The sequence below is a fragment of the Mauremys mutica genome, chromosome 12, assembly GCF_020497125.1.
Source record: "Mauremys mutica isolate MM-2020 ecotype Southern chromosome 12, ASM2049712v1, whole genome shotgun sequence".
Lineage (NCBI taxonomy): Eukaryota > Metazoa > Chordata > Testudines > Geoemydidae > Mauremys > Mauremys mutica.
The window spans coordinates 31,481,906-31,496,547 of NC_059083.1; positions in this window are offsets into that span (position 1 = coordinate 31,481,906).

Sequence of the window (14,642 nt, forward strand, 5' to 3'; positions counted from 1 at the left end):
AAGCTTTAGAACTGTTAAAATAGTCTGTGAGCAGGTAAATCTCCTCCCTCCCCCAGCAGCTCCCCCAGGGCAATAACCCAATTCCTCCCCCCCACCACACGGACTGAGGCTGAAAGCAGGGTCGGTGCAACCATTTAGGCCAACTAGGCGGCTGCCTAGGGCGCCTAGTGGTTGGGGGTGCGTAAAAGCCTGCTCAGGCGAGGAGGTGGAGTGGAGGTGAGCTGGGGGAGGGGCGCGGGGAGGGCTGCCCGCAGTAATGGGGGGGGGTAGGCGCACAGGGGAACAGCTCCCCGCCCCAGCTCACCTCCACTCTGCCTCCTCCGCTGAGCACATAACCCAGCTCTAAGTCTCCTCCAATCGGCGCCGCAAGCCTGGGAGGGGAGGAGAATTAGAGCAGTGCTGGCGTGCTCAGCGGAGGAGGCGGAGCCAAGGTCAGCTGGGGAGAGCTCCCCAGGCGAGGTTAGCTGCAGAGCGGGGTAGCTGCTGCGCGGGGCTCCCGGGGGGGTGCCTGGCTCCCTGGGTAGGCGGCTCGGTTAGCTGCAGCGGGGGATGGGGTTAGCGGGGGGCGGGTGCAAGGTGGAAGTTCTCCTAGGGTGCAAAACTTACTTGCACCAGCCCTGGCTGAAAGTCCATCTGATGGCAGCTCAGGGGTCTGTGGAATGTGCTGGGATCTCAGCCTGGGCCCTAGTGGGGCAGGTGCCCCTGTAACACAACCACTCCCAGCAAGGCCCTGCCCCCATTTTCTCCCTGTTTGTCAGTCCCAGCAGAGAGGCCAGGGACTCAATGCTGTACTGAGACCAATCTCCTCTCCACCAGGTGAGGGCTGGGTCCCAATGGCCGAGGGCAGCAGGTGTGAGGGGAGCTGGCACAAGGGGTCCTGCACTGCACAGGGTGTGGGACAAACAGAGAGCTCTAGGGGTCCCTGGTTCAGTGCTGGGTGCGCTGGCCAAGAGAGCAGCCATCACCCCTGATCTTAGCCTGGCGGCTCCTGCTTCTGTTTCCCTGCACAGTCTCCCGAGCTCTCGGGGACTCCCGGCTCTCTGCAGATGGCAGTGGGTATGAGGGGAGCTGGCGCTGGGGCTCCTGCGCTATACAGGGGATGGGCTAACCAGAGCTCTCCTGTCCCCAAGGCTCTCAGGCCACTTGTCCAGCCTGGCTGCAGGAGGGGATCTGGGGACAGACAGAGGGGGCCTGGGAGACTCTGGGGGGGCAGCCACCTGGAAGCAGACACTGAAATCCAGCGGTGGTGAGAAAGGCAAAGGGGCAGGTGCTCAGGGCTGTGTCCCTTAGATATTCACAGCTCATGTCAGTGAAGATGCTGATTGGGGGTCACGGGGGGTTGAACAATCAAAATTATAATTCAACATACAATGGATCTTAGTACTTGGTGTCAAACAATGACTGAGAAACCGTCACCAGCCATTTCCCCAGAGATGCTGATAACCTGAGTGTTAATAAACTTCTTTCGCAAGCAGAGACCCCAAGGCACAAGAAGATCCCACGCCCTGATCTGGTGCCTCTTGAAAGCAGAGGAAAGATTCCCACTCACATAAAAGGCTTTTGGATCAATCTCTGAGTGTCTTGGTCAGACACCCTGAGTGCCATTCACTGCACCCCAAAACTGGGTTCTCTGCACATGCAGTGCAGGGGGGTTGGGGAGGTGAAATCCACCCCCATTCTGGGGCCAGGACATAGGGCCCCAGCACAGCACAGCCTGTGCACCCTAAAGTCAGCCCCTCCCCAAGCCTGTGCAGGGGTGGGTGAGAGCGGCTGGCACTGGGAAGAAGCTGGCACGGCGGGCAGGGGCTTTTCCTCATGGGGAGGAGCTGATCAGCTGCCCTGCCTGAAGCACAACCACTGCCTGTGACACTCCGCACTTGCCCAAGGCTTGCAGTGGCCTCCTGCCCCCAAACTGTGCCCATGTTAAAAAATGGGCAGAGCTCAGTGGCCTTACCACCATTGCCCCTGGTCTACCCTGTTCCAGTGCCCCTGGATCTCCTCACTGCTACATGGGCCAGTTTTAGGGCTTTGTGTCCTGGCCACTGTCGCTTTGGTTGGTAACTTTAGCTACAATCCCAGGGAGATGTTTGCATTGAAATTTTCTCATAATTTAAAGACAATCTTCTCCTAAAATCTCACCCTGTCTGAATGGTTCTAGGGATTTCCCCTTTTTCTCTCCAGTTCAGACAGTTGGCGATCTCTGTATGGGAAGCTAGACTTGGGGGAAAGCAGCATCCCCGCGGTTATATCCGCGTGCTGTACCCTCCATAATATTTGTGAAGGGAAGTGTGAAAGATTCAGTCAGGCATGGACCTCCGAGGTTTAATGCCTGGAGGCTGAATTTGCACAGCCAGAGAGCAGGGCTACTGGAGAGGCCCAGCACAGGGCTGCGAGGATTAAGGATGCCTTGAGGGAGGAATTTGAGGCTGAAAACCAACAGTAATGTTTGGTGCCTTGCATGGGAGTGAAGTGCAGTGGTTACAATGTTAATAGGAATGTGTGTTTCCTAAGCTGATTTGCAGTGCCTGTTTCTTTCCTGGGCTAAAGTATCTTTGACTTTCTGCAATAATAAAGACTGTTTTCAAAGCCAAGAATTCATTTATTGAAAAGAAAATTAGTTTATTGACAGACACACAACATTTTGGGATCCTAAAAGGGCAGGGGCGTGGGGTGGGGAACTGTACGGTCACAGGTTTGAATATGTCCTGTCTGGAGTGCTGTGCAATGACTGCTGCACTTCAGGATGCCTATACTGCATGGTGATGGGGGTTGAGTGCAGAGGGTAAGGGTAATAGTTCTCAGGGTTGGTTGGTGAACGTACAGATGTTGGAGGCAGCTGGTGGTGGTGGTAAGAACCTGGATGCTGGGGAACAGTGATTTCCCTACACCCCCCCTGAATTTCCCCAACACCCCCCCAGTTTTGTGAGGTAGTTACATACCAATTTAGTGACTGTTTGGAAATCTGAATATAAACTGAAACATTAATGCACACTTTAAAAGCTTATAGAGTGTATGATAAAATATGTGTATCTGAAAAAATGCAATAGATTTGAAAAGTATGAACATAGACTAGCTTTCTTGCTTCCTTATACAGCTGTTGATTTTTATGATGTCAGTGCATTCATTTCGTTGATGTTGGCCAACCTAATAATTTCAAATGATGGTTTGTAAGCAAAGTCTAAATGAGCTCTCCCTGACAGCTAGTGATGAGCTGGGGCTGTGGGGAAAAGCTTCAGGGCCAGATTATATTTACATTCACACCTAATCTACCTAGGGATCCAGCAAACAGAGCTGTGTTGTCCAAGTGATAGATTTTGGCTGGGGTTGGGTTACAAACCACTTGAATGTGGGGGAAATGGAGGATGAAATGTTGTTTTTATTGTATGAATAAAGGGCAGTAGAACTGTACTTAGTCTGTGATGATTTGAAGGCATCAAGAGAGAGGGCGGGGACCTGTCCCTCTCCATTCTTTAAAACGAGTGCTGATTTGGCTCCATAGATAGTCTTTTGTTCTGTGTAAAGGTGGGTGTCCGGGGCTCAACCCTCCCTGGGGAGGAGGGGAGCCACACCGGCCTGTTGTTCTTACTCGGGTCCTGCCCTGTTTCTTCAAGGCCGAGCAACAATACAAAAAGACAGTTAGGGCTCAGGCCTTCTGCTGCAAGGCTGAGCACTGGGGTGAGGAGGGAAGACTGCCACCCGCGAGTGGGGTGGCAGGGGGGACACAGGCCCACCCACTCCACTGCGTCCCGGCCCGGGGCCCTAGGCAGCGGCTACCACTGCTAACGGTCAGTGGGGATCCTGACCGTAACACACTGACATGGGCGTTGGTTAATCTGCAGCCTGACTGGGGTCGGCTGCCCCCGGGCCACTTCCAATTCCCCCCTCGGGGCCTACCTGGTCCGTGGTGTCTGCTCCCGGGAAGTCCAACAGCATGGGCTCCTCGCAGCCCGGCCTGGGGGGTAGATCCGGCAGTTCCTCGGGGAAGTCCAGCCAGTTCTGATCCGGGGGTTCCTCGGGGTAACAGCAAGGGAGAGGTGAAGTCTCCGGTGGTTCCTCCTCGTAGGTAGCACGGGGAAGCTCCAGCGGGTCCTCCCAGTAGCGCGTGAGGGGAAGCTCCAGCCAGTCTGGGCAACTGCTCTGGGCTCCAGCAGCTTCCCAGTCCCGAGCCCTCTCGGTCAGGTCTGCTCCCGACGGTGTCTGGGCTCCGACTGAGCTCTGGTGGACGGTTTTTATGCTTCCGGGTCGCCACCTGACCCTCTGAGGGGCGGGCTCACTGCTCTGGAGCCCCGCCCCTTCCGATGTCCGGGGCTCAACCCTCCCTGGGGAGGAGGAGAGCCACACCGGCCTATTACATTCTGTTAAGTGACCACTGCAGCTGAAATCACTGACAATCAGGTCTAAGTGCTTAGTCCTGTTGTCGGGACAGTGTTCCTGTGGGTACAATGTTTTTGTGTAAGAGACAGCCCAGACTGCACTAGCAGTGAGGTTCCCCCACTGAGAGCTCAGCTGAAATCACTGAGAGCTGGTGAAACCTCAAGAGACCAAATCACAGTGGTCAAAGTGGCAGGTGGCAGCAGACGGTGACTGCGCAGGGCCATTGGCAACAAAGCGGTGGAGTGAACAGTGGCACAACGAACAGCCGTGGCCAGAGCAAACAGTGAGCAGCTGGAGGAACAAGTAAAGTGCCTTCTTGTCCTCCACCTGGAAGGTGTACTCACGTGAAAGCACCTCTGAACTCTGAGTCTCCACTGACTAAAGACAACACTGGAGAGCGGGGTGCGGTGGAGGGAAAAGCGAGGGGCACGTTAAATAAACATTTGTTTGTTGGACTATATTTTAGTCACTTTGCTCCAGAATGCTAGATTTGTGACTGGGAATGGAAGCTTATATAAATATGTTTCCTAGTAGGCCAAGATTTTTGAAATGCATTATTTGCCAAGGTTGTTATCTCATTGTTGCTATCTTGAGAGGTCATTATGTTGGGGAGTTTCTGTACTAAACATTTTTATTATTATAATTAATTTTTACATAAGAATGGTCATTCTGGGTCAGACCAATGGTCCATCTAGCCCAGTATCCTGTCTTCCAACAGTGGTCAAGGCCAGGTGCTTCAGAGGGAATGAACAGAACAGGTGATCATCAAGTGACCATCCCCTGTTGCCCATTCCCAGCTTCTGGCAAACAGGCTAGGGACCCTCAGAGCATGGTGTTGCATCCCTCCCATCCTGGCTAATAGTCACTAATGGACCTATTCTCCAGGAATTTATCTAGTTCTTTTTTTAATCCTGTTATAGTTTTGGTCTTCACAGCATCCTCTGGCAAAGAGTTCCCTGGGTTGACTTTATATTGTATGAAGAAGTACTTCCTTTTGTTTTTTTAAAACCTGCTGCCTATTAATTTCATTGGGTGACTGCTAGTTCTTGTGTTATGTGAAGGTTTAAATAACATTTCCTTATTCACTTTCTTCGCACCAGTCAAGATTTTATAGACCTCTATCATATCCCCCTTAGTCATCTCTTTTCTAAGCTGAAAATTCCCAGTCATTTTAATCTCTCCTCCTGTTTCATATCCCTGATCATTTTAGTTGCCCATCTCTGTACCTTTTCCAATTCCAATATATCTCTTTTGGGATGGGGTGACTAGATCTGCACACACTATTCAAGGTGTGCACATACCATGGTTTTATAGAGAGGCAATATGATATTTTCTGTCTTAGTATCTATCCCTTTCTTAATGATTCCCAACATTCTGTTTGCTTTTTTGACAGATGCTGCACATTGAGTGGATGTTTTCAGAGAACTATCCACAATGACTCCAAGATCTCTTTCTTGAGTGGTAACAGCTAATTCAGATGCCATCATTTTGTATGTATAGTTGAGATTGTTTCCCAATGTGCATTACTTTGCATTTATCAACATTGAATTTCATTTGCCATTTTGTTGCCCAGTCACCCAGTTTTGTGAAATCCCTTTGTAACTCTTCACAGTCTGCCTGGGACTTAACTATCTTGAATAGTTTTGTATCATCTGCAAATTTTCCACCTCACTGTTTGCCCATTTTTCCAGATGAATATGTTGAATAGGACTGGTCCCAGTACTGACCCCTCAAGGATACCACTATTTATCTCTCTCTATTCTGAAAACTGATAATTTATTCCTACCCTTTGTTTCCGATCTTTTAACCAGTTATTGATCCATGAGAAAACTTCCCTCTTATCCCATGATGGCTTATTTTTCAAAAGTCAATTTAAATTAAATTTTTTTTAATTTATATATTTTTAGAAATCTAGACCTGTTATGCGTTTTGGTGTAACTTGCATTATTCTTATGTTAAATTTGCATCATCCTAACAAAACATTTACTTTATTCATCTCTCTTTTATATATCTCATTGGTCCTGACACTCCCCCTGTAAATTCGAACAGCCCCCCTAATTTCAATTCCTGGGGAAACCACTGAGTAGAGCTGTGAGTGGCTGGCAAGGCATCTGGTGCCGGAGCAAATGCCTGGATAGTGGAGCAAGCAAGAAGTACACCCTGCTCCCCATCAGGGTGAGAGGTGAACTCTGCAGATGCACCTCTACATTCTGGGTCTTCACTGTGAGTGCTGCAGAGGGAGAAGGGGTGGGCACGTTAAAGGAACTTTTGGTTGCTTGAATTAAAACCTGAGACAAAACATCACTGCCCAATGTATTCCAGGGTGGTTGTTTCGCTCATGGTTTGATCTTTATTAATCCAGCTTGCAGTGTTTCCCCAAAAGAATGCCGTGTGATTTCTCTCCTTTCATTAAAAGTTTCTTTTCTACACTCAGACTCTGTGGTTGCGAGAGGGGAAGTATTGCCTCTAGAGGCGCCCAGGGGTGTAATTTTCTCAGGTTACTGGGTGGGGCTGGAGCCGGTTCTGTTGTATTGTTGAAAAGGAGCCCCTGGGGTTTGTACAGGTTTTTGTATATTGCCATTCCTAATATCTGATTTGTCTCCATTTATCCTTTTCTGTAGAGACTGTCCAGTTTGGCCGATGTACATAGCAGAGGGGCATTGCTGGCATATGATGGCGTAAAACCTGTAGGAGAACACTTCAACCTCCCTGGCCACACAATAGCAGATCTTAAGGTGGCCATCCTGCAGCAAAAAAACTTCAGGACCAGACTTCAAAGAGAAACTGCTGAGCTTCAGTTCATCTGCAAATTGGCCACCATCAGCTCAGGATTAAACAAAGACTGTGAATGGCTTGCCAACTACAAAAGCAGTTTCTTCTCCCTTGGTTTTCACACCTCAACTGCTAGAACAGGGCCTCATCCTCCCTGATTGATCTAACCTTGTTATCTCTAGCTTGCTTCTTGCTTGCATATATATACCTGCCCCTGGAAATTTCCACTACTTGCATCCGACCAAGTGGGTATTCACCCACGAAAGCTCATGCTGCAAAACGTCTGTTAGTCTATAAGGGCCACAGGATTCTTTGCTGCTTTTGTAATAAGCATGTCATAAAAACAAATTTTATGTTTCCAAGATCGCTGCTTTTATAATTTATACTCAGGTCAAGGAGAATATCCCTGGAATTATTAATTTTTAGGAGGGGGTTCACAGGACTTGACATTTTAGTGAAAGGTGTTCACAAAATGTTTTTTTAGTACATCAGAAGCAGGAAGCCTGCTAAACAACCAGTGGGGCCACTTGACGATCAAAATACAAAAGGAGCGCTTAAAGACGATAAAGTCATTGCAGAAAAACTAAATGGATTCTTTGCTTCAGTCTTCACGGCGGAGGATTTTAGGGTGATTCCCAAACCTGAGGTGGCTTTTGTAGGTGACAAATCTGAGGAGCTGTCACAGATTGAAGTGTCACTAGAGGAGGTCTTGGAATTAATTGATAAACTCAACATTAACAAGTCACCGGGACCAGAGGGCATTCACCCAAGAGTTCTGAAAGAACTCAAATGTGAAGTTGCGGAACTATTAACTAAGGTTTGTAACCTGTCCTTTAAATCGGCATCGGTACCCAATGACTGGAAGTTAGCTAATGTAATGCCAATATTTAAAAAGGGCTCTAGAGGTGATCCCGGCAATTACAGACCGGTAAGTCTAACGTCGGTACCGGGCAAATTAGTCGAAACAATAGTTAAGAATAAAATTGTCAGACACATAGAAAAACATAAACTGTTGAGCAATAGTCAACATGGTTTCTGTAAAGGGAAATCGTGTCTTACTAATCTATTAGAGTTCTTTGAAGGGGTCAACAAACATGTGGACAAGGGGGGATCCGGTGGACATAGTGTACTTAGATTTCCAGAAAGCCTTTGACAAGGTCCCTCACCAAAGGCTCTTACGTAAATTAAGCTGTCATGGGATAAAAGGGAAGGTCCTTTCATGGACTGAGAACTGGTTAAAGGACAGGGAACAAAGGGTAGGAATAAATGGTAAATTTTCAGAATGGAGAGGGGTAACTAGTGGTGTTCCCCAAGGGTCAGTCCTAGGACCAATCCTATTCAATTTATTCATAAATGATCTGGAGAAAGGGATAAACGGTGAGGTGTCAAAGTTTGCAGATGATACTAAACTACTCAAGATAGTTAAGACCAAAGCAGATTGTGAGGAACTTCAAAAAGATCTCACAAAACTAAGTGATTGGGCAACAAAATGGCAAATTAAATTTAATGTGGATAAATGTAAAGTAATGCACATTGGAAAAAATAACCCCAACTATACATACAACATGATGGGGGCTAATTTAGCTACAACGAGTCAGGAAAAAGATCTTGGAGTCATCGTGGATAGTTCTCTGAAGATGTCCATGCAGTGTGCAGAGGCGATCAAAAAAGCAAACAGGATGTTAGGAATAATTAAAAAGGGGATAGAAAAAAAGGCTGAGAATATATTATTGCCCTTATATAAATCCATGGTACGCCCACATCTCGAATACTGTGTACAGATGTGGTCTCCTCACCTCAAAAAAGATATTCTAGCACTAGAAAAGGTTCAGAAAAGGGCAACTAAAATGATTAGGGGTTTAGAGAGGGTCCCATATGAGGAAAGATTAAAGAGGCTAGGACTCTTCAGCTTGGAAAAGAGAAGACTAAGGGGGATATGATAGAGGTATATAAAATCATGAGCGATGTTGAGAAAGTGGATAAGGAAAAATTATTTACTTATTCCCATAATACAAGAACTAGGGGTCACCAAATGAAATTAATAGGCAGCAGGTTTAAAACAAATAAAAGGAAGTTCTTCTTCATGCAGTGCACAGTCAACTTGTGGAACTCCTTACCTGAGGAGGTTGTGAAGGCTAGGACTATAACAATGTTTAAAATGGGACTGGATAAATTCATGGTGGCTAAGTCCATAAATGGCTATTAGCCAGGATGGGTAAAAATGGTGTCCCTAGCCTCTGTTCATCAGAGGATGGAGATGGATGGCAGGAGAGAGATCACTTGATCATTGCCTGTTAGGTTCACTCCCTCTGGGGCACCTGGCATTGGCCACTGTCGGTAGACAGATACTGGGCTAGATGGACCTTTGGTCTGACCTGGTACGGCCGTTCTTATGGGTTGTTAAAGTTTGGGACCCACTGCCCTAGATATTGAACCCGGGCCTGGCTGCTGCCAGCTCCCCCCAGCAGAAGGGTTATATTAATAAACAGTGAGGGCCTCCACAACCACACACAGACTTGCACTGAAACAACAATAGGTGGGAACTAAATCCCCTTGAGTGATTTCAGTGGCAATGTGTGGGCAGAGGAGCCTTGGCTTGACGGTGTCTTGCTGAACATCTAACCACCCGCCTGGGACCAGCCGGGCTACAGGGGCTCCCTGGGTTAAGGTCAGAGGCAGCTGGTGTGTGTTAGTGACAACGCATGAAAATGGCAACAATTCATTAATCTGGAGCAAACCTGGAGCTGATAGGTGATTTTATGGTAAATCCTCTAAGATTTATGTCATTGCAATCTAAAGGTCACAGCCGAGCCCCTTCAAAACATGAGCTAAGAGCTAGAAAGAAGAGTTCAGGTTTTAGTTTTGTAAAACTCCAAACACAAAAGGGAAAGTAACAATCCAACCCATTCCCCACCCCAATCCCCCACCCTGATCCAGCTGCCCCAGTCTCTTCCTGTCATTTTCTCTCCTTGGGCCAATACCGAGTTCATTATCACTGTGTTGACTGGGTCTGCTGGGGGGAAATACAAGCCAGGGATCCATGTTTGGGTTTTGTCTGACTCTGGGCAGAGGAGTATCAGGCGGAGAGAAGAGACAATGGGGACGGCTCTGCACACAAATCTGGACGTGCTCAAGTCCACATTTAGCAGCAATTGCTCCTCTGCACAGGCTCTTTGCTGCTGGAGCTCCCCGCAAATGTTTCCCACCAACGCATTTGCCTCCACAGGTCTAGATTCTGACTTGGGTTGTCCCATTGCTTCTTTGACCTCAGCAGTTAGCCAGTGTTTCGGACCATCCTAGGTGTTGTGTATTTGGTTGTCATGGTTTTTGCTGCTATGGCAACTGAGTTAGAGTATTATGGTCTGTAAATAAAATGGAGGTTTTGGTTAGCTGTCTGCTCTCTGGCCTCAAGTGATTGCTTCCTACTCCGGCTGCCCCAAGGATATAACACTGGCGACGAGGATGGGATCCTGGTGCTGCTCCAGTAACAGAAGGAAGTAGAAGTCAAGGTAAAGACCAAACAAAGAAAAAAAGCTGCTTCTTTGCACTGACTGTGAAAGTGAAACTAAAAATCATGGCTACTCTGACCAGGCCCCTGGAGCCTTTTGATGAGAATACAGAGCAGTGGCATGTGTATACTGAGCGTTTTGAGCTTTTTTTATTGCAAATGACATTACAGAAGCGAAGAAGGTGCCAATATTCTTAAGTGTTGTAGGGGCTAAAACCTACTCCCTGCTACACAGCTTACTACACCCTGTTAAGCCAGCAACTAAATCTTACAGTGACATTGTGGAAATCCTGGGGTCCAATTTTTCCCCAAAACCACTGGTAATTGCTGAAAGATATAGGTTCCACAAAAGAGACCAAAAGGAAGATGAAACAGTTGTACAATTTGTAGCCATTCTAAAAAAGCTAGCAGAACACTGTGAATTTAAAGAAATGTTAAATGATGCCCTGCGTGACAGGTTAGTGTGTGGCCTGTACAGTGAAGCTATACGGAAGTGCCTACTGACAGAGGCTCAGCTTACCTTACAGAAGGCTGTTGATATTGCTGTCTCCATGGAACTGGCTACAAGGGAGGCACAATACATCGGTGCACCCCCTAGGGTGCAAAAAGTGTCACAAGAACCGACCCACAAAACTGTGCAGAGTCAAGAATGTTACCGCTGTGGTAAGCCAGGACACCAGGCATCAGAATGCTGGTGTAAGGACCTGGTGTGTCGACACTGTGGCAAAAAGGGACACATTGAGTGTGCCTGTAAACAAAAGAAAAAGAGGCCTGTGGTCTGGCCGACAAAAAGAGGAACCTTGCATACTCTAGAGCAGACCCATGATGATCAAGGAGACACCTCATCACAAGAGGAAGTGCCACTGCATGTTTTGTCTTTGGCAGCGGGCTCACATGAATACTGGGTAACCCCCTTATTGGAGGGCAAACCTATACGCATGGAACTGGACACCGGTGCAGCTGTCTCGCTGGTCTCTGAGACTGTGTATAAAGAAAAGCTACAGCATCTTCCGCTTAAGGCAACAAAAACTGTTCTGAAGACGTATACGGGAGAAGCTGTGCCCATGGTGGGCACTATTGATGTTAAGGTGGAGCTCAATGGACAGGCCGCTAGATTGCCACTGTTTGTGATGAGAGGTAACTACCCAGCCTTAATGGGTAGGTCTTGGCTTGGGAAGATTCAACTGAACTGGGCAGAAGTGCACCGGATGACTAAAGAAGAAACCAGTCTAACCCCTATACTAAGGAAACATGCTGCTGTTTTTGGAGATGATTTGGGAAGTATGAAGGGAATCACTGTGACATTGAACATTAAACCTGGCAGTCCACCAAAATATCTGAAAGCCCGAACTGTGCCATATGCCATCAGGCCAAAGGTTGAAGCAGACCTGGAGCGCCTGGTCACCAATGGAGTCCTAATACCAGTTACCCATAGCTCATGGGCCACTCCTATCGTTCCAATAGTGAAGAAAGATGGCTCTCTCCGGATTTGCGGGGATTTTAAAGTCACTGTCAACCCAGTGTTGTGTGCAGAGCAATACCCGCTTCCCCGCATCGATGACCTCTTCGCAGGCCTGGCTGGGGGACAAAAGTTCAGTAAGATTGATCTGAGTCAAGCATATTTACAGATGCACGTCGATGAAAAGTCCCAAGAGCTGTTGACTATTGTGACTCATAAGGGGCTTTATCGATACTGTCGCCTACCCTTCGGAATAACATCGGCTCCCGCCCTGTTCCAGAGAGCTATGGACCAGATCTTGTGTGGCTTGTCAGGAGTTCAGTGCTATCTGGATGACATCCTGGTCACTGGAAGAAATGAAGAGGATCACTTAAAGAATTTAGAGGCTACCCTACAAAGATTGGAAGAGTATGGCCTACGAGTTTGCAAAGACAAGTGTGAATTCTTCAAGCCCTCTGTTGAATATTTGGGACACATAATCGATTCTGCAGGTCTTCATAAGGCCCCTGCAAAAGTTAAAGCTATTGTGGAGGCTCCCCCACCACGAAATGTAAGCCAGCTGCGCTCGTTTCTAGGACTACTGAACTATTATGGAAAGTTCATCTCACAGTTAGCCACACTGCTAAAACCACTTCACGAGCTCCTTGGGCAGAACAAGGCCTGGAAGTGGACTGAAGCCTGTGATGTTGCATTTAACAAAGCTAAGGATGCATTGTTAAATTCTGAAGTTCTAACGCACTTTGATCCATCCTTACCCCTGCAATTGGCCTGCGATGCCTCCCCTTATGGAGTGGGAGCAGTCGTGTCACACATTATGCCTTCGGGAGAAGAGAGACCTATTGCTTTTGCTTCACGCACTCTAAGCAAAGCAGAAACTAACTACACCCAAATCGAACGTGAGGCATTAGGAATTGTTTTTGGAATTCGGAAGTTTCATCAGTACCTCTTTGGGCGAAAGTTTACTCTTCTTACAGACCATCGACCTCTGACGTCAATTTTTGGACCCTACACAGGCATTCCCCCATTAGCTGCTAGTCGTATGCAACGTTGGGCATTGTTACTTTCAGCACACACATATGAAATCAAATATCGGAAATCCACTCTGCACGGCAATGCAGATGGCCTCTCGAGGTTGCCTTTGCCAGTCAAACATCAAGATAGTGCCCAAAAGGAAATCTTTTACTTTGAACAGGTAGAGAATACACCCATCACTGCTACTCAGATAAAGAAGGCAACTCGCGTTGACCCAGTATTGTCCCAAGTTATGGACCTGGTGATGCATGGAAAATCTCGACAAACCTCTCCGGTCTCATCCGACCTTGTTCCCTACATGTCCAAGCGGACGGAGTTATCGGTCCAATCTGGTTGTTTGTTGTGGGGGAGACGTGTCATTATTCCACCACCGCTGAGATCACAGATGTTAGAACAGCTACATTCCGGTCACTGTGGAATAGTGCGCATGAAGGAAATTGCACGAAGCTATTTTTGGTGGCCTGGATTGGACAGCGCTATTGAAGAGAAGGCAAAAGCTTGTATGTCATGTCAGGGTGTGAGGAATGCACCCCAGTGGGCACCCCTACACCCCTGGGACTGGCCTGAAAACCCGTGGCAACGTATTCACGTTGACTTTGCTGGCCCCCTTGAAGGAAGCATGTTCTTGGTGGCAATAGATGCCCATTCTAAATGGCCAGAAGTCTCTATAATGCAGTCCACTTCTGCAGAGAGTACTATCCAAAAACTACGAGGACTCTTTAGTCGTTTTGGTCTGCCAGAACAACTTGTGAGCGACAACGGACCGCAGTTCGTTTCTCTGGAGTTTCAAAATTTTATGAAGGCAAATGGGATACACCACATCACGTCAGCACCATATCATCCGTCCACCAACGGATTAGCTGAAAGATTTGTGCAGACAATGAAAAACGCTTTGAAATCAGCAAGGGGACAACACTCCATTCAAAAGCGTCTGGATATCTTCTTACTTTCCTACAGAAACACCCCTCATGCTATGACCCAGGCATCCCCAGCCTTTCTAATGTTGGGACGACAGCTGCGCACTTGCTTTGATCTGCTGAAACCTTCTGAACCCCGACAAATTGTGCAACATCAGCAGCAATATCAAGTCATCAGACGGGCACCCAGAGCAAAAGACCGAACCTTTAGCCCGGGACAGCCAGTTTTGGCTCGGAATTATACTTCCAGAGCTAAATGGGTCCCGGCCACAGTCATCACTCAAACAGGACCTGTTTCCTACACAGTCCGGACTGCAGAGAATGTTACCTGGCGGCGACATGTAGATCAGCTGTTGCCAGGTCATGCCAGTCCTCAGGACCCATCTGCAGTTGAGGGGTCTGACTTCACCTCTTCTAGTGAGGCACCGAATCACGAGTCACCTGTTCCTGACTGTTCTCCTCCATTACTGCCGGCGGCTGAGATACCCCTTTGCCCAGCACGAGCTGATACCACCTCCTCACCCGTTCGTGCTGCGGACCCTGAGCCCCTAGTGCTTTCGGGTGCAATAACACCAGAAGT